We start from the raw sequence: 26,604 nt of genomic DNA on the forward strand, positions 1-26,604 counted from the left end.
GCTCATGCGTCCTATTGCATTACTTTGTGTCCAAGACGCATTTCCACGAAAAAAATCTAATACGCTCGCCTCTACCGAGTCCCGCCACGTCATGGCGTGACTGCAGCAAGCATGTAAGAGGACTGCAGCAAGCATGCTTTCATTGTCTGGCCCACTCCCCCGTAACGCTGAGCCGTCCTTACGTACCCAATGCCCACCACTGTCACTCACAGTGCGATTGCTTTCTTCTAGGGTGCGATCGCATTGTGAAGGTTCGCGCACGTGCTCTGCTGTGGCTGCACATGTGCAAATGTCCAAAAATCGGGGCCTAAGCTTGCAGTTCTATGCCGGGACTGACTCTTATCTGAGCCCATCTCCCGAGAAGACAAACATGCAAAATTTGCATAAAAATTGTCCATTTTCTTGTACCACACATCCTTCTTATTCTTTTCCCCAGTGTGTCCTTCATGGTGGGCAGAGAGTGATGACATCATCACTGTGTTGCCACTTGCCACACCTAGCCCGCATAAGGGAGATTGCTAGACTCTTCAGGGAGTCAGGGAGTCTCCCAGACATTCAGGGAGAGTCGGCAAGTACTGTATAATCTCTCTGCTAAGGAATCTGGACAGAGCAGGAGGCATGAGCGGATAATAAACTCTGTTCTATGTAGTCTGTGTTAGATAGATATATACAGCAGTTTGGGTAGAAGAATCACTTATTTTGTCCGGCTGCTGTGTGTAATTCCCAGTTTCTAGTTGTATTCACAACGAGGGATAAGGAAATGATTCAGGACTTTGCCCCGATTTGGGAGGTTTTTCTCTAATTCCCAATTTGTCAGAACTTTGCAGAATAAATCATGGTTTTCGCTGAATAGACCAATCACAGGACATAGGGTACAGAGATGCCAATAACGTGGCATAGGGCACAGACAATCTGATAAGATGGCACAGGGCTTAGAGAAGCCAATTCACAGGGCGTAGAGAAGCCAGTCAGCGGACATAAGGCATAGAAAAGCCAATCAGAGGACAATGGAGGCAGAGAAGCTAATCAGAGGATATATGGCATAGAGAAGCCAACCAAAGATGGAGAAGTTATCAAGGTCCGTAGAGAAACCAATCACAGGGCATAGAAATGCCATAGGATGTAGAGAAAGCAGTCAGAGGCCAAAGGGCATACGGAAGCCAATCACAGGGCATAGCGTGTATGGAAGCCAATCACAGGGCATAGGGCGTAGAAAAGCCAATCACAGGGCATAGCGTGTAGAGAAGCCAATCACAGGGGATAGGACATAGAGAAGCGAATCACAGGGCATAGCGTGTAGAGCAGACAATTGCAGGGTATAGGCATACAGTGTAAAGAAGCCAATCATAGGGCGTAGGGAGTAGAGAAGCCAATCACAGGGCATAGGGTGTAGAGAAGCCAATCACAGGGGAAAGGGAGTAGAGAAGCCAATGACAGGGCATAGGGAGTAGAGAAGTCAATCACAGTGCATAGGGTGTAGAAAAGCCAATCACAGGGGAAAGGGAGTAGAGAAGCCAATGACAGGGCATAGGGAGTAGAGAAGTCAATCACAGGGCATAGGGTGTAGAAAAGCCAATCACAGCGGAAAGGGAGTAGAGAAGCCAATGACAGGGCATAGGGAGTAGAGAAGCCAATCACAGGGGAAAGGGAGTAGAGAAGCCAATGACAGGGCATAGGGAGTAGAGAAGCCAATCACAGGGCATAGGGAGTAGAGAAGCCAATCACAGTGCATAGGGTGTAGAAAAGCCAATCACAGGGGAAAGGGAGTAGAGAAGCCAATGACAGGGCATAGGGAGTAGAGCAGTCAATCACAGGGCATAGGGAGTAGAGAAGCCGATGACAGGGCATAGGGAGTAGAGAAGCCAATGACAGGGCATAGGGAGTAGAGAAGCCAATCACAGGGGAAAGGGAGTAGAGAAGCCAATGACAGTGCATAGGGAGTAGAGAAGCCAATGACAGGGCATAGGGAGTAGAGAAGCCAATCACAGGGCATAGGGTGTAGAGAAGTCAATCACAGGGCATAGGGAGTAGAGAAGCCAATCACAGGGGAAAGGGAGTAGAGAAGCCAATGACCGGGCATAGGGTGTAGAGAAGATAGGGAGTAGAGAAGCCAATCACAGGGGAAAGGGAGTAGAGAAGCCAATGACAGGGCATAGGGAGTAGAGAAGTCAATCACAGGGCATAGGGAGTAGAGAAGCCAATGACAGGGCATAGGAAGTAGAGAAGCCAATGACAGTGCATAGGGAGTAGAGAAGCCAATCACAGGGGAAAGGGAGTAGAGAAGCCAATCACAGGGGAAAGGGAGTAGAGAAGCCAATGACAGGGCATAGGGAGTAGAGAAGTCAATCACAGGGCATAGGGAGTAGAGAAGCCAATGACAGGGCATAGGGAGTAGAGAAGCCAATGACAGTGCATAGGGAGTAGAGAAGCCAATCACAGGGGAAAGGGAGTAGAGAAGCCAATCACAGGGGAAAGGGAGTAGAGAAGCCAATGACAGGGCATAGGGAGTAGAGAAGTCAATCACAGGGCATAGGGAGTAGAGAAGCCAATGACAGGGCATAGGGAGTAGAGAAGCCAATGACAGTGCATAGGGAGTAGAGAAGCCAATCACAGGGCATAGGGAGTAGAGAAGTCAATCACAGGGCATAGGGAGTAGAGAAGCCAATCACAGGGGAAAGGGAGTAGAGAAGCCAATGACAGGGCATAGGGAGTAGAGAAGTCAATCACAGGGCATAGGGAGTAGAGAAGCCAATCACAGGGGAAAGGGAGTAGAGAAGCCAATGACAGGGCATAGGGAGTAGAGAAGTCAATCACAGGGCATAGGGAGTAGAGAAGCCAATGACAGGGCATAGGGAGTAGAGAAGCCAATGACAGTGCATAGGGAGTAGAGAAGCCAATCACAGGGCATAGGGAGTAGAGAAGCCAATCACAGGGGAAAGGGAGTAGAGAAGTCAATCACAGGGCATAGGGAGTAGAGAAGCCAATGACAGTGCATAGGGAGTAGAGAAGCCAATCACAGGGCATAGGGAGTAGAGAAGTCAATCACAGGGCATAGGGAGTAGAGAAGTCAATCACAGGGCATAGGGAGTAGAGAAGCCAATGACAGGGCATAGGGAGTAGAGAAGTCAATCACAGGGCATAGGGAGTAGAGAAGCCAATGACAGGGCATAGGAAGTAGAGAAGCCAATGACAGTGCATAGGGAGTAGAGAAGCCAATCACAGGGGAAAGGGAGTAGAGAAGCCAATCACAGGGGAAAGGGAGTAGAGAAGCCAATGACAGGGCATAGGGAGTAGAGAAGTCAATCACAGGGCATAGGGAGTAGAGAAGCCAATGACAGGGCATAGGGAGTAGAGAAGCCAATGACAGTGCATAGGGAGTAGAGAAGCCAATCACAGGGGAAAGGGAGTAGAGAAGCCAATCACAGGGGAAAGGGAGTAGAGAAGCCAATGACAGGGCATAGGGAGTAGAGAAGTCAATCACAGGGCATAGGGAGTAGAGAAGCCAATGACAGGGCATAGGGAGTAGAGAAGCCAATGACAGTGCATAGGGAGTAGAGAAGCCAATCACAGGGCATAGGGAGTAGAGAAGTCAATCACAGGGCATAGGGAGTAGAGAAGCCAATCACAGGGGAAAGGGAGTAGAGAAGCCAATGACAGGGCATAGGGAGTAGAGAAGTCAATCACAGGGCATAGGGAGTAGAGAAGCCAATCACAGTGCATAGGGAGTAGAGAAGCCAATCACAGGGCATAGGGAGTAGAGAAGCCAATCACAGGGGAAAGGGAGTAGAGAAGCCAATGACAGGGCATAGGGAGTAGAGAAGTCAATCACAGGGCATAGGGAGTAGAGAAGCCAATCACAGGGGAAAGGGAGTAGAGAAGCCAATGACAGGGCATAGGGAGTAGAGAAGTCAATCACAGGGCATAGGGAGTAGAGAAGCCAATGACAGGGCATAGGGAGTAGAGAAGCCAATGACAGTGCATAGGGAGTAGAGAAGCCAATCACAGGGAATAGGGAGTAGAGAAGCCAATCACAGGGGAAAGGGAGTAGAGAAGTCAATCACAGGGCATAGGGAGTAGAGAAGCCAATGACAGTGCATAGGGAGTAGAGAAGCCAATGACAGGGCATAGGGAGTAGAGAAGCCAATGACAGTGCATAGGGAGTAGAGAAGCCAATCACAGGGCATAGGGAGTAGAGAAGTCAATCACAGGGCATAGGGAGTAGAGAAGCCAATGACAGTGCATAGGGAGTAGAGAAGCCAATCACAGTGCATAGGGAGTAGAGAAGCCAATCACAGGGGAAAGGGAGTAGAGAAGCCAATGACAGTGCATAGGGAGCAGAGAAGCCAATAGCCAATATGTGTCCTTTCTCAAAGCTGTAGATCCCAACATGGTTGACCAGGGGATGAGTCAGCAAAACCCCTGGCCATCTGTGGAAATCACTCACAAGCTCTTCAGGTATTGGGGCAGTCCCATCACAGAGATGCTTACCACTGTGCATACGGGTGAATACTATAGTCTGTGCATGCAATGTGGGAACCATTATGGGTAACATGTGATTCATCTCTGTATCAGACTCAATGTGCCAGGTACGACCAGCTTCTGGACAGTTACTGTACTTCCATTCATGCTGTCCCTTGATGGCCACAGTGCAATGGAGAGAGGGGCAGAAGTGTGAAGGAACAGGATAATGCAAGGCTGCACCTTGGCCTCAGACAGGCACCACGTGGCTCCTGAATGTAGCGCAGGTTACACGCTAATGCCGCAGTTACTGACCTGCCTGGAGGGTCCTGTATACAGGTATCAGCGGCTTTGAAGACCATCCAGCGATGCATCTCTCCAATGGCCACTGATTACTGAGCCACCTCATTCATTATAAAGTGCATACCATCAATCGTGTCCAATGCCATCAATTACAAAATATTTCTACAATAAAAGACACGATTGTCAAATTCCAGCTCATGTTGGTAAAGTTCATGTGTACTGTATGTCCTTGAGTGTTCCTGTATTGTCACTGTGAGGCGCCCCAAGTGAAATATATACTCCACATGCAGAAATCTCCCAGATCCATCCCCAGGATTTCTCCCGTGCTTCTTCTACCCCGCAGAACGCCCTCCCATGCTCTCTCAGACACTCTCTCAGCCTCCCAGCAATCCTTCTGTGCTATCTATAAGTTGTGAACCGGTCTATAACTATTCTGCCTGAACATCCAATTACTATGTCATTTTGCTGTGTGTTCTGTCCACTATTTATAGCACTACAGAGCTCCTGTATCAAAAAGATAATTATATACAGGTTGAGTATCTCTTATCCAAAATGCTTGGGACCGGAAGTATTTTGGATAACGGATTTTTCCGTATTTTGGAATAATTGCATACCATAATGAGATATCATGGCGATGGGACCTAAGTCTAAGCACAGAATGCATTTATGTTTCATATACACCTTATACACACAGCCTGAGGGTAATTTAATACAATATTTTTTATAACTTTGTGTATTAAACAAAGTGTGTGTACATTGAGCTATCAGAAAACAAAGGTTTCACTATCTCACTCTCGCTCAACAAATTCCGTATTTCAGAATATTCCATATTTCAGAATATTTGGATGTGGGATACTCAACCTGTGTATATATATATATATATATATATATATATATATATAGTGATTCTTCGCGCCCTACGGGCGTTCTTCATACCGTCGTAAGAGGCTACGCCCCCTTAACCCTTGCACGCCCTTGTGGCGTGCAATATTTTAATTATATGGAGTATTACCTCCAATCATAATTGTGTGAGTGGTTAAATATTGCACGGAGAAAGGGCGTGTGATAGGTAAGGGGTCGAGGCCCCTTGCAACGGCGTGAACAGCGCATGCAGGGCCTGATGAATCACCTAGTAGGTGCTGTGGTTGGGGGAGTGGCGGGTGGGTGGGGGGACACAGATGGGGTCAGAGGGTGCCGCGGGTGGGGGAGGGGCTGGTGCCGTGGGTGTGGGAGGGGCGGGTGCGTGGGTGCTGCGGGTGGGGGAGGGGCGGAAGTTGTGGTGCCATGAGTGGGGGAGGAAGAAGATGCACTCAATAAACTACAGCTCCCAGCAGCCCTTAGCGCCAGAATGCTCCTGCACTAAGGGCTGCTGGGAGCTGTAGTTTATTTAGTGTGTCTACTTCCCTGTAATGTGACGCGTTGGGACACCGGCGCTAACAATAGTGACTGCCTGCTTTGCGAGTCTCTGGGAGAGACACTGCCAAAGGGTGGACAGCAGCTTAGCTGCTTCCAGGAGGAGAAGCAGGAGAAGCATTACCTGCCCCATCTGCGTCACTTCTGTGACATCACGCGCAGAGGAGGCTCCGGGACTCAGAGAGTATGCGGCTTAGGGAGGGCTATGAAAGCCTTCTGCTGCGTCGCTTTCATACACATCTAAGCCGGTGGCCGCAGCAGCTTTTGTTCCACCTGCGCTGCGGCTAGGGAGTGGGGATTGTTGATGCTGGAGGGGACAGGTGGACTGGCCGCAGAGCATAGGGGGTCATTCCGAGTTGTTCGCTCGTTATATTTTTCTCGCAACGGAGCGATTAGTCGCTAATGCGCATGCGCAATGTCCGCAGTGCGACTGCGCCAAGTAAATTTGCTATGCAGTTAGGTATTTTACTCACGGCATTACGAGGTTTTTTCTTCGTTCTGGTGATCGCAATGTAATTGACAGGAAGTGGGTGTTTCTGGGCGGAAACTGGCCGTTTTATGGGTGTGTGCGAAAAAACGCTACCGTTTCTGGGAAAAACGCGGGAGTGGCTGGAGAAACGGAGGAGTGTCTGGCCGAACGCTGGGAGTGTTTGTGACGTCAAACCAGGAACGAAACTGACTGAACTGATCGCAGATGCCGAGTAAGTCTGGAGCTACTCAGAAACTGCTAAGAAGTGTCTATTCGCAATTTTGCTAATCTTTCGTTCGCAATTTTGATAAGCTAAGATTCACTCCCAGTAAGCGGCGGCTTAGTGTGTGCAAAGCTGCTAAAAGCAGCTTGCGAGCGAACAACTCGGAATGAGGGCCATAGGACGCTGCAGTAAAATGATTTTTTCCCCTATCTACAGGGCAGAGACTTGCTGCAGATGCAGTGGCATACCCTCCAGCTGCACCTTTTTGGCAGGTACAGAACCTTTTTGCTATGGTTTGTACCGATTTTTGGCTCTCCAAAGTTTCATTGAAAGTATAGGAAAAGGGGCGTGACCATGCCACTGTACCCGTGGCCACGCCCCCTTTTGGAATTTGTAGCTACTTTTATGTGTACAGTGTTGGAGGGTATGATGCTGCAGATGCAGTGGGACTATTTTGGGGTGTGGACCTCGAGCTGCAGCTCCATCTGCCCCACTGTTAATCCTGCTCTGGGAACACACAGCAGCCAAAGGGCAGAGGCTCCCATTGGATGTAACCTGTGTGGGAGGGCGTTTCTCGCCCAATCAGCTGTGGACTGGGTGTGATAGACGTGCTGCAAACCCAATGAGAGCTTCTAGCCACGCCCAGCGTTATCCACACAGTCACAGATTCTGTGGGGAAAAAAAAAAAAGAGTGTAAAAAGTTACCGATATCGGGAATATGGCGCTGTACAATGTGAAAACAGTGTGAATATGGACTTGTCTATTGTGTTACACTAATGATAACACAATAGCACATTTAATATCAATTTAGTTTGGAACAGTGATTGTGAACATTAGTTATCACGTTGTCTGCATGTATATCTGTCATGTTGTTTACCTGAACTAGAGATATTATATCGATATTTAGTTACTTAAATTGCTGTGCACTATTTATATTGATGCCATGTTATGAGATGCAATGCTTATTGTCTATGTATGTGTTTATTTGGTAACTATGGTGAGGGGCACGCTTCCATGGATGTGCCCCTGGGAGTCAGTCGTGGTGTCTGACGGCTGGAGAAGATTGTGACGTCATCGCTACCCAGTGGTATATGCTTACTATACTACATAGTTGCCTACCCTCCCTCATTCTGCACGAGACTCCCTGAAATAGAAGTCATCTCCCTGACTCCCTGAATAGATCCGCAATCTCCCTGATTACACCTTATACCCATTATGTGGCTGTTACACTCTCGGGGTGGGTGGGAATTAATCAGAGATACATACATTCAAATGGGATCATCAGCGCCATTTCCCTGCTTAGGTTATAAGGCACAATGATCCTTATGGCTACATGCATTTTATATATGGTTTCTTGTGGCCACTTACAGTATATGGAACCTCTTGTAATACACAATGGCCCTCATTCCGAGTTGATCGCTCGCAAGGCGATTTTAGCAGAGTTACACACGCTAAGCCGCCGCCTACTGGGAGTGAATCTTAGCTTCTTAAAATTGCGAACGATGTAATCGCAATATTGCGATTACAAACTACTTAGCAGTTTCAGAGTAGCTTCAGACTTACTCGGCATCTGCGATCAGTTCAGTGCTTGTCGTTCCTGGTTTGACGTCACAAACACACCCAGCGTTCGCCCAGACACTCCCCCGTTTCTCCGGCCACTCCTGCGTTTTTTCCGGAAACGGTAGCGTTTTTATCCACACGCCCATAAAACGCCGTGTTTCCGCCCAGTAACACCCATTTCCTGTCAATCACACTACGATCGCCGGAGCGAAGAAAAAGCCGTGAGTAAAAATACTATCTTCATTGTTAAATTACTTGGCGCAGTCGCAGTGCGAATATTGCGCATGCGTACTAAGCGGAATTTCACTGCGATGCGATGAAAATTACGGAGCGAACGACTCGGAATGAGGGCCAATATACAAACAAATCCTGCAATATATCAGTGTATTTTCCTCAACAAGTAGATCTTACTAACTTTGAGGTTCATTTACATTTGGATGTAAGTCATGTTTATGACATGTCTCTTAGATGTAGCAGTACACGTCCGCGCTGATAGGTGTCACTGTCACAGTCTCCCTGACAGGGCTGTAATGCAGTATAGTATGCTTCGGGTTCCCCAGCAGCACAGAGTATATCAGGAGATGAGTGATGTGTCAGTGAGGCATACTTGCCTACTTCTGAAAAAGCCTGTCAGGGAGAGTGTGACAGTAACACCTAATACTAGCACGTACCATGCATGTTACAATGGCCATACTGTATTACAATAGACATAACACACAGAGGCCACTCGTAGCATCAGAGGTCGTGTGTCCTGGGACCAGAAGGCAATATCACACAATTCCCCGTCAGCCATTAATAGAGGGTGAGATTTAAAGTTCTTGGAACCCCAGTTAGACCTGCCGATTTGCAGCGTTACATTTGCCATGTGGGACGTCACAGGATTTACTGTTGTAATTAATAGGTTATGATTAGGTCAGTAGCTTTCATCAACCCAGCTGGGAGAACGTATTAGCAGGACTGTAAAAGGACGTAAACTGCGCGCGCCAGATAGGGACGGAGATATATAGCTTCCCAGAAACGGTTGTAAGGGACAAGGAATTTACAGAAAGTAAAATCAGCAGTGAACATAAAACTACAACACAAATTATACCAGAATCACAACAGGACAAATTAACTGTTACAGAAGAGAGAGGCGCTGGATGTGTCACGCCGCGCGGCACCTGCGGAAACGTTCCCATTTACTCCTCCATCCGCTATCCTTCCAAAAAATATCACCCCGGTTCCACACACTGAATGAAGACTTTGAGAGCTCTGTAAAGAGCGGTAAATTAAATGGACATCACATTAAATCCCCAGTGGTATAAAGCCGCGTTTTACTGTCGCGTTTTATAGCCATAGCTCCTATTAAAAGCGTGCGTGCGGTCTGATACATACAAACGGCATCCACGTGTGTGTGTGTGGGGTGGGGGTGTTGGGGGGTCTTAGCCTGGGTGATATTGTGCATGTTAGCCATCGCTTCTGTGCATTTATCCGATTCTTCCCACGGCGTTAGATGCATGTATTGTATGATAATAAAATTCTACTCAATTTTTTTTAAAAACATCCGGTTTGGAGGAACGTCAAGATGCGCATTTCACAACAAGCGCAGTCTGGAAAGAAATCGGTAGATGCGACCGCATTTGAACTTGCGTGCAACTCGTTTGGTGTTCCTCTGTGTATAACTTTATTATCACGGTTATAATTTATGGGGCAGATGTATGAAAAACGTCCTAACGGACGTTATGTGCCTGGGGCCGTATCCCCACATTATCGTGGTGATACGGCCGGACCCTGCGCCACAATGTATCACCAGTGTGGCCGCCGATGTGGGAGGACGTTATCTTACCTGTCCCGCGATAGCGCACCTTCCACATCGGGCTTGGCGCCGCAGTGTGTGTGCATGCGCCCTTCTCCCCTGCTTCCTGTCTGCGCCGCCGGTGGCCCCTGGCGCATGCGCAGTAAGGCTGTGTGGACCAGCAGAATGTCCACGTTCAATAAAGTTTATTTTAAAAATGTATTGCACACATCGCCTGCCTGGGAGAGGCGTTCCGGCCCGGCGGCTTTACGAGACGAAAAGTGATAGCAGAGGCAATTATACATTGCCTCTGCCCTTCGTCTCCCATTGTCGTCTGCAGGGAAGCGGGAAGCGGCGGGGGTGCGCAGCAGCCACAGCACACGGCGTTAACACGCCATTGATACATTAATGGGATGCGGTAACTGCAGGCTTTACAGCATAAACCACAGCGCTCTTTCATACATCTCCCCCTTTATTCAGTAAGGATTGCAAATTCTGCTTTTTAACAGAATTTGCAATCCTTTTGCTTGCATGCGGGGGGCCGCCCATCAACGCCCCCCCCCCCGCGACCATGCTGAAATTGAGATTGCCTCCTGGCTGCTACGGCAGGAGAGCCGTCGCCACCTTTGTGATAGGAGTGGCTGCATGTAATGTCACGCTGCCGTCCTGATCACGCCCACGCCCCCCGTTTGCCCCACCACGCCTCTGTTTCCCAGATGCCGCCCCCGCAACGATCTGTCTCCGCCTAGGAAACGGACTGTTGCTGCCCCCCCCCTCCTGCTTGATTGACAGTCAGAGGCGTTGGCATTTACTGTGGGGCACTCGCAGTAAATGCGGGTGCATGCGCAGTAGGGGTCCTGCGCATGCGCCTGCATAATCATTGTATTTCTTGCGACTGGATCGCGAGTTGCAATCCAACCTGAATAAGCTCCTAAATTCTGGAATATTTCACATTCTGGAGTTTGGTAACTTGCACAATACAGCAGCTCCAACAGAAACCTCTGCGGGTGCTGTTGCTATCGGTAACCCCTACATACATCCAGGGGATGATTAAAGTTTGCTTCTGCGTTCGGGGGATTTCCCGCAAAATGTGTCAAAAAAATATACCCCTAAATATAAGATGTCTCTTGGCAGAAGAAGGAATATTGAGGCCCTGAGGAAACTAATGACCCTTTGATATAAATACCACTGATGACAGAATATGGTTAGGAGACATTATATTTCTGTGCCCCAATTATCACCTTACGTTACAGGATATGAGAGCGAGGAGTCTCCTGCCGGTCTCCTTGTCATCAGTGTCTGGTTTCCTCACACGCGTCCAGCACAGTTATAGTGACGTCTGCAGACAGCCGACCAGCTCCGGGGGATATCGATCTGTCACCACGTGTCGTACTCTCAATGCAATGTGTACATATTATTATTACTTACAGTACCAGCGTCTACTCCTCTGTGTGGGGTCACTCACCGGGGAACGCTGGCGTGGGACATCTCAGTACTTACTGACCTTGGAGTGGAGCCAGTGGAGAAGTTGCCCCTGACAACCAATCAGCATTGACGTAACATTTATAATTTGCATACTAATAAAGTATACAGAGCAGCTGATTGGTTGCCATGGGCAATTCTCCACTGGCTCACTTCTCCACTTTTATCACTGCTTAGTACATGAAACCCATAATCTGAGAGAAGCAAAGCTCTAGATTATGTCTATAGGGAAATGGGGGGGGGGGGGGGGGGGTGAAAGGGAAGGTGTTTGATTTTTTGGTACACAATGCCCACGGTCACTGAGAAGTTGTCATGTGATCACCACATAGGTTATGTCTGCAGGGTGCACAGCACATTAACTCGTATGGTCCACTGCGGTCAAGAGGTCAACACGACTAATAGGTCAACATGAAAGGGCAGACACCACAAAAGGTCACAGTTAAAGGGTCGACAACAATGGTCGACACAAAAAAGGTTGACACAAGTTTTTCTTTGTGTCATTTTGTATGGTTTACCACATATAAGCGGAATTAGTGAAACGTGTACCCTCAGGGCTCGCTTTGCGCGCCACGCTTCGGGCAAGGTGCCTGGCTGCGCTCAGCACAGGTTACTAATCCCAATTATAGGCCTTGTGCATGGAAAAATTTAGTAAACTATTAAAAACAAAACTTACGTCGACGTTATGTGTGTTGACCATTGTCATGTCGACCATTTGAACCTGTCGACCTTCTGACCATGTCCACCTTTCATACCTGTCGACCTCATGCGGTTGACCTATCATCTGGGACCCCAGTAAATCATACCTGCGAACAAGAACATAACGTATGTAAATACTTGTCATGAGGTGTTGGGGATGGAATCACGGCGGCCAGGATCCCAGAGATCACAATACAGACACCGGGATCCCGGCCGCCAGAATGGTCACATATTGCACAGTGCTACTCCTATAACTGGTCACATATTGCACAGTGCTACTCCTATTACTGGTCACATAATGCACAGTGCTACTCCTATAACTGGTCACATATTGCACAGTGCTACTCCTATTATTGGTCACATATTGCACAGTGCTACTCCTATTACTGGTCACATAATGCACAGTGCTACTCCTATAACTGGTCACATATTGCACAGTGCTACTCCTATAACTGGTCACATATTGCACAGTGCTACTCCTATAACTGGTCACATATTGCACAGTGCTACTCCTATAACTGGTCACATATTGCACAGTGCTACTCCTATTACTGGTCACATATTGCACAGTGCTACTCCTATTACTGGTCACATATTGCACAGTGCTACTCCTATAACTGGTCACATATTGCACAGTGCTACTCCTATAACTGGTCACATATTGCACAGTGCTACTCCTATAACTGGTCACATATTGCACAGTGCTACTCCTATAACTGGTCACATATTGCACAGTGCTACTCCTATTACTGGTCACATATTGCACAGTGCTACTCCTATTACTGGTCACATATTGCACAGTGCTACTCCTATTACTGGTCACATATTGCACAGTGCTACTCCTATTACTGGTCACATATTGCACAGTGCTACTCCTATAACTGGTCACATATTGCACAGTGCTACTCCTATAACTGGTCACATATTGCACAGTGCTACTCCTATAACTGGTCACATATTGCACAGTGCTACTCCTATTATTGGTCACATATTGCACAGTGCTACTCCTATAACTGGTCACATATTGCACAGTGCTACTCCTATTACTGGTCACATATTGCACAGTGCTACTCCTATAACTGGTCACATATTGCACAGTGCTACTCCTATTACTGGTCACATATTGCACAGTGCTACTCCTATTACTGGTCACATATTGCACAGTGCTACTCCTATTATTGGTCACATATTGCACAGTGCTACTCCTATAACTGGTCACATATTGCACAGTGCTACTCCTATTACTGGTCACATATTGCACAGTGCTACTCCTATAACTGGTCACATATTGCACAGTGCTACTCCTATTATTGGTCACATATTGCACAGTGCTACTCCTATAACTGGTCACATATTGCACAGTGCTACTCCTATTATTGGTCAAATATTGCACAGTGCTACTCCTATAACTGGTCACATATTGCACAGTGCTACTCCTATTACTGGTCACATATTGCACAGTGCTACTCCTATTACTGGTCACATATTGCACAGTGCTACTCCTATTATTGGTCACATATTGCACAGTGCTACTCCTATTACTGGTCACATATTGCACAGTGCTACTCCTATAACTGGTCACATATTGCACAGTGCTACTCCTATTACTGGTCACATATTGCACAGTGCTACTCCTATAACTGGTCACATATTGCACAGTGCTACTCCTATAACTGGTCACATATTGCACAGTGCTACTCCTATTACTGGTCACATATTGCACAGTGCTACTCCTATTATTGGTCACATATTGCACAGTGCTACTCCTATTATTGGTCACATATTGCACAGTGCTACTCCTATAACTGGTCACATATTGCACAGTGCTACTCCTATTACTGGTCACACATTGGCCCTCATTCCGAGTTGTTCGCTCGGTATTTTTCATCGCATCGCAGTGAAAATCCGCTTAGTACGCATGCGCAATGTTCGCACTGCGACTGCGCCAAGTAACTTTACTATGAAGATAGTATTTTTACTCACGGCTTTTTCTTCGCTCCGGCGATCGTAATGTGATTGACAGGAAATGGGTGTTACTGGGCGGAAACACGGCGTTTCAGGGGCGTGTGGCTGAAAACGCTACCGTTTCCGGAAAAAACGCAGGAGTGGCCGGGGAAACGGTGGGAGTGCCTGGGCGAACGCTGGGTGTGTTTGTGACGTCAACCAGGAACGACAAGCACTGAACTGATCGCACAGGCAGAGTAAGTCTGGAGCTACTCTGAAACTGCTAAGTAGTTAGTAATCGCAATATTGCGAATACATCGGTCGCAATTTTAAGAAGCTAAGATTCACTCCCAGTAGGCGGCGGCTTAGCGTGTGTAACTCTGCTAAATTCGCCTTGCGACCGATCAACTCGGAATGAGGGCCATTGCACAGTGCTACTCCTATTATTGGTCACATATTGCACAGTGCTACTCCTATAACTGGTCACATATTGCACAGTGCTACTCCTATTATTGGTCACATATTGCACAGTGCTGCTCCTATTACTGGTCACATATTGCACAGTGCTACTCCTATTACTGGTCACATATTGCACAGTGCTACTCCTATTACTGGTCACATATTGCACAGTGCTGCTCCTATTACTGGTCACACATTGCACAGTGCTACTCCTATTATTGGTCACATATTGCACAGTGCTACTCCTATAACTGGTCACATATTGCACAGTGCTACTCCTATTATTGGTCACATATTGCACAGTGCTGCTCCTATTACTGGTCACATATTGCACAGTGCTACTCCTATTATTGGTCACATATTGCACAGTGCTACTCCTATAACTGGCCACATATTGCACAGTGCTACTCCTATTACTGGTCACATATTGCACAGTGCTACTCCTATAACTGGTCACATATTGCACAGTGCTACTCCTATTACTGGTCACATATTGCACAGTGCTACTCCTATTACTAGTCACATATTGCACAGTGCTACTCCTATTATTGGTCACATATTGCACAGTGCTACTCCTATTACTGGTCACATATTGCACAGTGCTACTCCTATTATTGGTCACATATTGCACAGTGCTACTCCTATTACTGGTCACATATTGCACAGTGCTACTCCTATTATTGGTCACATATTGCACAGTGCTACTCCTATTATTGGTCACATATTGCACAGTGCTACTTCTATAACTGGTCACATATTGCACAGTGCTACTCCTATTACTGGTCACATATTGCAAAGTGCTACTCCTATAACTGGTCACATATTGCACAGTGCTACTCCTATTACTGGTCACATATTGCACAGTGCTACTCCTATAACTGGTCACATATTGCACAGTGCTGCTCCTATAACTGGTCACATATTGCACAGTGCTGCTACTATTACTGGTCACATATTGCACAGTGCTACTCCTATAACTGGTCACATATTGCACAGTGCTGCTACTATTACTGGTCACATATTGCACAGTGCTACTCCTATAACTTGCCACATATTGCACAGTGCTACTCCTATTACTGGTCACATATTGCACAGTGCTACTCCTATAACTGGTCACATATTGCACAGTGCTACTCCTATTACTGGTCACATATTGCACAGTGCTACTCCTATTACTAGTCACATATTGCACAGTGCTACTCCTATTATTGGTCACATATTGCACAGTGCTACTCCTATTACTGGTCACATATTGCACAGTGCTACTCTTATTATTGGTCACATATTGCACAGTGCTACTCCTATTATTGGTCACATATTGCACAGTGCTACTCCTATTACTGGTCACATATTGCACAGTGCTACTCCTATTACTGGTCACATATTGCACAGTGCTACTCCTATTATTGGTCACATATTGCACAGTGCTACTCCTATTACTGGTCACATATTGCACAGTGCTACTCCTATTACTGGTCACATATTGCACAGTGCTACTCCCATTATTGGTCACATATTGCACAGTGCTACTCCCATTATTGGTCACATATTGCACAGTGCTACTCCTATAACTGGTCACATATTGCACAGTGCTACTCCTATTACTGGTCACATATTGCACAGTGCTGCTACTATTACTGGTCACATATTGCACAGTGCTACTCCTATTACTGGTCACATATTGCACAGTGCTACTCCCATTATTGGTCACATATTGCACAGTGCTACTCCTATTACTAGTCACATATTGCACAGTGCTACTCCCATTATTGGTCACATATTGCACAGTGCTACTCCTATTATTGGTCACATATTGCACAGTGCTACTCTCATTACTGGCCACATATTGCACAGTGCTACTCCCATTATAGGTCACATATTGCACAGTGCTACTCCTATTACTAGTAACATATTGCACAGTGCTACTTCTATTATTGGTCACATATTGCACAGTGCTACTCCTATTATTGGTCACATATTACACAGTGCTACTCCCATTACTGGCCACATATTGCACAGTGCTACTCCCATTATAGGTCACATATTGCACAGTGCTACTCCTATTACTAGTCACATATTGCACAGTGCTACTCCTATTATTGGTCACATATTGCACAGTGCTGCTCCTATTACTGGCCACATATTGCACAATGCTACTCCTATTACTGGCCACATATTGCACAGTGCTACTCCTATTACTGGCCACATATTGCACAGTGCTACTCCTATTACTGGCCACATATTGCACAGTGCTACTCCTATTACTGGCCACATATTGCACAATGCTACTCCTATTACTGGCCACATATTGCACAGTGCTACTCCTATTACTGGCCACATATTGCACAGTGCTACTCCCATTATTGGTCACATATTGCACAGTGCTACTCCTATAACTGGTCACATATTGCACAGTGCTACTCCTATTACTGGTCACATATTGCACAGTGCTGCTACTATTACTGGTCACATATTGCACAGTGCTACTCCTATTACTGGTCACATATTGCACAGTGCTACTCCCATTATTGGTCACATATTGCACAGTGCTACTCCTATTACTAGTCACATATTGCACAGTGCTACTCCCATTATTGGTCACATATTGCACAGTGCTACTCCTATTATTGGTCACATATTGCACAGTGCTACTCCCATTACTGGCCACATATTGCACAGTGCTACTCCCATTATAGGTCACATATTGCACAGTGCTACTCCTATTACTAGTCACATATTGCACAGTGCTACTTCTATTATTGGTCACATATTGCACAGTGCTACTCCTATTATTGGTCACATATTACACAGTGCTACTCCCATTACTGGCCACATATTGCACAGTGCTACTCCCATTATAGGTCACATATTGCACAGTGCTACTCCTATTACTAGTCACATATTGCACAGTGCTACTCCTATTATTGGTCACATATTGCACAGTGCTGCTCCTATTACTGGCCACATATTGCACAATGCTACTCCTATTACTGGCCACATATTGCACAGTGCTACTCCTATTACTGGCCACATATTGCACAGTGCTACTCCTATTACTGGCCACATATTGCACAGTGCTACTCCTATTACTGGCCACATATTGCACAATGCTACTCCTATTACTGGCCACATATTGCACAGTGCTACTCCTATTACTGGCCACATATTGCACAGTGCTACTCCCATTATAGGTCACATATTGCACAGTGCTACTCTTATTACTAGTCACATATTGCACAATGCTACTCCTATTACTGGCCACATATTGCACAGTGCTACTCCCATTATAGGTCACATATTGCACAGTGAGACTCCTATTACTGGTCACATATTGCACAGTGCTACAACCATTATTGGTCACATATTGCACAGTGCTACTCCTATTACTGGTCACATAATCACACAATGCTGCTCCTATTACTGATCACATATTGCACAGTGCTACTTCTATTATTGGTCACATATTGCACAGTGCTACTCCTATTACTGGCCACATATTCGCACAGTGCTACTCCTTTTATTGGTCACATATTCGCACAGTGCTACTCCTATTATTGGTCACATATTGCACAGTGCTGCTCCTATTACCTGTCACACATTGCACAGTGCTACTCCTATTACTGGTCACATATTGCACAGTGCTACTCCTATTACTGGTCACATATTGCACAGTGCTACTCCCATTATTGGTCACATATTGCACAGTGCTACTGCTATTACTAGTCACAAATTGCACAGTGCTACTCCCATTATTGGTCACATATTGCACAGTGCTACTCCTATTATTGGTCACATATTGCACAGTGCTACTCTCATTACTGGCCACATATTGCACAGTGCTACTCCCATTATAGGTCACATATTGCACAGTGCTACTCCTATTACTAGTAACATATTGCACAGTGCTACTTCTATTATTGGTCACATATTGCACAGTGCTACTCCTATTATTGGTCACATATTACACAGTGCTACTCCCATTACTGGCCACATATTGCACAGTGCTACTCCCATTATAGGTCACATATTGCACAGTGCTACTCCTATTACTAGTCACATATTGCACAGTGCTACTCCTATTATTGGTCACATATTGCACAGTGCTGCTCCTATTACTGGCCACATATTGCACAATGCTACTCCTATTACTGGCCACATATTGCACAGTGCTACTCCTATTACTGGCCACATATTGCACAGTGCTACTCCTATTACTGGCCACATATTGCACAGTGCTACTCCTATTACTGGCCACATATTGCACAATGCTACTCCTATTACTGGCCACATATTGCACAGTGCTACTCCTATTACTGGCCACATATTGCACAGTGCTACTCCCATTATTGGTCACATATTGCACAGTGCTACTCCTATAACTGGTCACATATTGCACAGTGCTACTCCTATTACTGGTCACATATTGCACAGTGCTGCTACTATTACTGGTCACATATTGCACAGTGCTACTCCTATTACTGGTCACATATTGCACAGTGCTACTCCCATTATTGGTCACATATTGCACAGTGCTACTCCTATTACTAGTCACATATTGCACAGTGCTACTCCCATTATTGGTCACATATTGCACAGTGCTACTCCTATTATTGGTCACATATTGCACAGTGCTACTCCCATTACTGGCCACATATTGCACAGTGCTACTCCCATTATAGGTCACATATTGCACAGTGCTACTCCTATTACTAGTCACATATTGCACAGTGCTACTTCTATTATTGGTCACATATTGCACAGTGCTACTCCTATTATTGGTCACATATTACACAGTGCTACTCCCATTACTGGCCACATATTGCACAGTGCTACTCCCATTATAGGTCACATATTGCACAGTGCTACTCCTATTACTAGTCACATATTGCACAGTGCTACTCCTATTATTGGTCACATATTGCACAGTGCTGCTCCTATTACTGGCCACATATTGCACAATGCTACTCCTATTACTGGCCACATATTGCACAGTGCTACTCCTATTACTGGCCACATATTGCACAGTGCTACTCCTATTACTGGCCACATATTGCACAGTGCTACTCCTATTACTGGCCACATATTGCACAATGCTACTCCTATTACTGGCCACATATTGCACAGTGCTACTCCTATTACTGGCCACATATTGCACAGTGCTACTCCCATTATAGGTCACATATTGCACAGTGCTACTCTTATTACTACCGTAGTCACATATTGCACAATGCTACTCCTATTACTGGCCACATATTGCACAGTGCTACTCCCATTATAGGTCACATATTGCACAGTGAGACTCCTATTACTGGTCACATATTGCACAGTGCTACAACCATTATTGGTCACATATTGCACAGTGCTACTCCTATTACTGGTCACATAATCACACAATGCTGCTCCTATTACTGATCACATATTGCACAGTGCTACTTCTATTATTGGTCACATATTGCACAGTGCTACTCCTATTACTGGCCACATATTCGCACAGTGCTACTCCTTTTATTGGTCACATATTCGCACAGTGCTACTCCTATTATTGGTCACATATTGCACAGTGCTGCTCCTATTACCTGTCACACATTGCACAGTGCTACTCCTATTACTGGTCACATATTGCACAGTGCTACTCCTATTACCTGACACACATTGCACAGTGCTACTCCTATTACTGGTCACATATTGCACAGTGCTACTCCTATTACCTGACACACATTGCACAGTGCTACTCCAGATTATTAGTCACATATTGCACAGTGCTACTCCTATTACTGGTCTCATATTGCACAGTGCTACTCCTATTACCTCTCACACATTGCACAGTGCTACTCCTATTAGTGGTCACATATTGCACAGTGCTACACCTATTACTGGTCACATATTGCACAGTGCTACTCCCATTATTGGTCACATATTAAACAGTGCTATTCCTATTACTGGTCACACATTGCACAGTGCTACTCATTTTACTGGTCACATATTGCACAGTGCTACTCCTATTACTGGTCACATATTGCACAGTGCTATTCCTATTACTAGTCACATATTGCACAGTGCTACTCCTATTACTGGTCTCATATTCGTAGAGTGCTACTCCTATTACAAGTCACACATTGCACAGTGCTACTCCTATTATTGGTCACATATTGCACAGTGCTACTCCTACAACTGGTCACACATTGCACAGTTCTACTCCTATTATTGGTCACATATTGCACAGTGCTACTCTTATTACTGGTCACATATTCGCACAGTGCTACTCATTTTACCTGTCACACATTGCACAGTGCTACTCCTTTTACTGGTTACATATTGCACAGTGCTACTCCATATTATTGGTCACATACTGCACAGTGCTACTCCTATTACTGGTCTCATATTGCACAGTGCTACTCCTATTACCTGTCACACATTGCACAGCGCTACGCCTAATAGTGGTCACATATTGCACAGTGCTACTCCTATTACTGGTCACATATTGCACAGTGCTACTCCCATTATTGGTCACATATTAGACAGTGCAACTCCCATTATTGGTCACTTATTGCACAGTGCTACTACTATTACTGGCCACATATTGCACAGTGCTACGCCTTTTACCTGTCACACATTGTACAGTGCTACTCCCATTATTGGTCACGTATTGCACAGTGCTGCTCCTATTACTGGTCACATATTGCACAGTGCTGCTACTATTACTGGTCACATATTGCACACAGTAGCGGATCTTGCCACGGGCAAGCAGGACTTTTGCCCGGGGCGCCACCTTCCGGAGGGCGCAGGGCGCCATCCGGAGGGCGCCGCACCAGGGCAAGATCCGCTGCTGCTGTGTGCCCCCCGCTGCCCGCTGCCCCCCTGCTGCCGCTGGCCGCTGCCCCCCTGCTGCCGCTGCCCCCCCGCTGCCGCTGTGAAGGGAAACTAGACGCGTATGCGTCTAGTTTCCCTTCGTGGAGAGGTCCTTTACTGTGCGGTGCGCGATGACGACATCGCGCACCGCACAGCAAAGGTCCTCTCCACGAAGGGTACTAGACGCTACGCGTCTAGTTTCCCTTCGTGGCGTCTAGTTTCCCTTCGTGGAGAGGACCTTGAGGACCTTTGCTGTGCGGGGCGCGATGACGTCATCGCGCACCGCACATCATTTCAGTCTGTACAGGGGGCGTAAATGACCACGCCCCCTGTACGAAGCCACGCCCCCTATTGCCGCCCGGGGCGCACAGAGCGCCAGAACCGGCCCTGGTTGAACAGTGCTGCTCCTATTACTGGTCACATATTGCACAGTGCTACTCCTATTACTGGTCACATATTGCACAGTGCTACTCCCATTATTGGTCACATATTGCACAGTGCTGCTCCTATAACTGGTCACATATTGCACAGTGCTGCACCTATTACTGGTCACATATTGCACAGTGCTGCTATTACTGGTCACATATTGCACAGTGCTACTCCCATTATTGGTCACATATTGCACAGTGCTGCTCCTATAACTGGTCACATATTGCACAGTGCTACTCCTATTACTGTCACATACTGCACAGTGCTACTCCTATTACTGTCCACATATTGCACAGTGCTACTCCTATTACTGGTCACATATTGCACAGTGCTGCTCCTATTACTGGTCACATATTGCACAGTGCTGCTACTATTACTGGTCACACATTGCACAGTGCTACTCCTATTATTGGTCACATATTGCACAGTGCTGCTCCTATTACTGGTCACATACTGCACAGTGCTACTCCTATTACTGGCCACATATTGCACAGTGCTACTCCTTTTATTGGTCACATACTGCACAGTGCTGCTACTATTACTGGTCACATATTGCACAGTGCTGCTACTATTACTGGTCACATATTGCACAGTGCTACTACTATTACTGGTCACATATTGCACGGTGCTACTATTACTGGTCACATATTGCACAGTGCTGCTCCTATTACTGGTCACATATTGCACAGTGCTACTCCTATTACTGGTCACATATTGCACAGTGCTGCTCCTATTACTGGTCACATATTGCACAGTGCTACTCCTATTACTGGTCACATATTGCACAGTGCTACTCCTATTACTGGTCACATATTGCACAGTGCTACTCCTATAACTGGTCACATATTGCACAGTGCTACTCCTATTACTGGTCACATATTGCACAGTGCTACTCCTATTACTGGTCACATATTGCACAGTGCTACTCCTATAACTGGCCACATATTGCACAGTGCTACTCCTATTACTGGTCACATATTGCACAGTGCTACTTCTATAACTGGTCACATATTGCACAGTGCTACTCCTATTACTGGTCACATATTGCACAGTGCTACTCCTATTACTAGTCACATATTGCACAGTGCTACTCCTATTATTGGTCACATATTGCACAGTGCTACTCCTATTACTGGTCACATATTGCACAGTGCTACTCCCATTATTGGTCACATATTGCACAGTGCTACTCCTATTATTGGTCACATATTGCACAGTGCTACTCCTATTACTAGTCACATATTGCACAGTGCTACTCCTATTACTGGTCACATATTGCACAGTGCTACTCCTATTACTAGTCACATATTGCACAGTGCTACTCCTATTACTGGTCACATATTGCACAGTGCTACTCCTATTACTGGTCACATATTGCACAGTGCTACTCCTATTACTGGTCACATATTGCACAGTGCTACTCCTATTACTGGTCACATATTGCACAGTGCTACTCCCATTATTGGTCACATATTGCACAGTGCTACTCCTATTACTGGTCACATATTGCACAGTGCTACTCCTATTACTGGTCACATATTGCACAGTGCTGCTACTATTACTGGTCACATATTGCACAGTGCTACTCCTATTACTGGTCACATATTGCACAGTGTTACTCCCATTATTGGTCACATATTGCACAGTGCTACTCCTATTACTAGTCACATATTGCACAGTGCTACTCCCATTATTGGTCACATATTGCACAGTGCTACTCCTATTATTGGTCACATATTGCACAGTGCTACTCTCATTACTGGCCACATATTGCACAGTGCTACTCCCATTATAGGTCACATATTGCACAGTGCTACTCCTATTACTAGTAACATATTGCACAGTGCTACTTCTATTATTGGTCACATATTGCACAGTGCTACTCCTATTATTGGTCACATATTACACAGTGCTACTCCCATTACTGGCCACATATTGCACAGTGCTACTCCCATTATAGGTCACATATTGCACAGTGCTACTCCTATTACTAGTCACATATTGCACAGTGCTACTCCTATTATTGGTCACATATTGCACAGTGCTGCTCCTATTACTGGCCACATATTGCACAATGCTACTCCTATTACTGGCCACATATTGCACAGTGCTACTCCTATTACTGGCCACATATTGCACAGTGCTACTCCTATTACTGGCCACATATTGCACAGTGCTACTCCTATTACTGGCCACATATTGCACAATGCTACTCCTATTACTGGCCACATATTGCACAGTGCTACTCCTATTACTGGCCACATATTGCACAGTGCTACTCCCATTATTGGTCACATATTGCACAGTGCTACTCCTATAACTGGTCACATATTGCACAGTGCTACTCCTATTACTGGTCACATATTGCACAGTGCTGCTACTATTACTGGTCACATATTGCACAGTGCTACTCCTATTACTGGTCACATATTACACAGTGCTACTCCCATTATTGGTCACATATTGCACAGTGCTACTCCTATTACTAGTCACATATTGCACAGTGCTACTCCCATTATTGGTCACATATTGCACAGTGCTACTCCTATTATTGGTCACATATTGCACAGTGCTACTCCCATTACTGGCCACATATTGCACAGTGCTACTCCCATTATAGGTCACATATTGCACAGTGCTACTCCTATTACTAGTCACATATTGCACAGTGCTACTTCTATTATTGGTCACATATTGCACAGTGCTACTCCTATTATTGGTCACATATTACACAGTGCTACTCCCATTACTGGCCACATATTGCACAGTGCTACTCCCATTATAGGTCACATATTGCACAGTGCTACTCCTATTACTAGTCACATATTGCACAGTGCTACTCCTATTATTGGTCACATATTGCACAGTGCTGCTCCTATTACTGGCCACATATTGCACAGTGCTACTCCTATTACTGGCCACATATTGCACAGTGCTACTCCTATTACTGGCCACATATTGCACAGTGCTACTCCTATTACTGGCCACATATTGCACAGTGCTACTCCTATTACTGGCCACATATTGCACAATGCTACTCCTATTACTGGCCACATATTGCACAGTGCTACTCCTATTACTGGCCACATATTGCACAGTGCTACTCCCATTATAGGTCACATATTGCACAGTGCTACTCTTATTACTAGTCACTTATTGCACAATGCTACTCCTATTACTGGCCACATATTGCACAGTGCTACTCCCATTATAGGTCACATATTGCACAGTGAGACTCCTATTACTGGTCACATATTGCACAGTGCTACAACCATTATTGGTCACATATTGCACAGTGCTACTCCTATTACTGGTCACATAATCGCACAATGCTGCTCCTATTACTGATCACATATTGCACAGTGCTACTTCTATTATTGGTCACATATTGCACAGTGCTACTCTTATTACTGGCCACATATTCGCACAGTGCTACTCCTTTTATTGGTCACATATTCGCACAGTGCTACTCCTATTATTGGTCACATATTGCACAGTGCTGCTCCTATTACCTGTCACACATTGCACAGTGCTACTCCTATTACTGGTCACATATTGCACAGTGCTACTCCTATTACCTGACACACATTGCACAGTGCTACTCCTATTACTGGTCACATATTGCACAGTGCTACTCCTATTACCTGACACACATTGCACAGTGCTACTCCAGATTATTAGTCACATATTGCACAGTGCTACTCCTATTACTGGTCTCATATTGCACAGTGCTACTCCTATTACCTCTCACACATTGCACAGTGCTACTCCTATTAGTGGTCACATATTGCACAGTGCTACACCTATTACTGGTCACATATTGCACAGTGCTACTCCCATTATTGGTCACATATTAAACAGTGCTATTCCTATTACTGGTCACACATTGCACAGTGCTACTCATTTTACTGGTCACATATTGCACAGTGCTACTCCTATTACTGGTCACATATTGCACAGTGCTATTCCTATTACTAGTCACATATTGCACAGTGCTACTCCTATTACTGGTCTCATATTCGTAGAGTGCTACTCCTATTACATGTCACACATTGCACAGTGCTACTCCTATTATTGGTCACATATTGCACAGTGCTACTCCTACAACTGGTCACACATTGCACAGTTCTACTCCTATTATTGGTCACATATTGCACAGTGCTACTCTTATTACTGGTCACATATTCGCACAGTGCTACTCATTTTACCTGTCACACATTGCACAGTGCTACTCCTTTTACTGGTTACATATTGCACAGTGCTACTCCATATTATTGGTCACATACTGCACAGTGCTACTCCTATTACTGGTCTCATATTGCACAGTGCTACTCCTATTACCTGTCACACATTGCACAGCGCTACGCCTAATAGTGGTCACATATTGCACAGTGCTACTCCTATTACTGGTCACATATTGCACAGTGCTACTCCCATTATTGGTCACATATTAGACAGTGCAACTCCCATTATTGGTCACTTATTGCACAGTGCTACTACTATTACTGGCCACATATTGCACAGTGCTACGCCTATTACCTGTCA

The sequence above is a fragment of the Pseudophryne corroboree genome, chromosome 5 (assembly GCF_028390025.1).
Source record: "Pseudophryne corroboree isolate aPseCor3 chromosome 5, aPseCor3.hap2, whole genome shotgun sequence".
Classification (NCBI taxonomy): Eukaryota; Metazoa; Chordata; class Amphibia; order Anura; family Myobatrachidae; genus Pseudophryne; species Pseudophryne corroboree.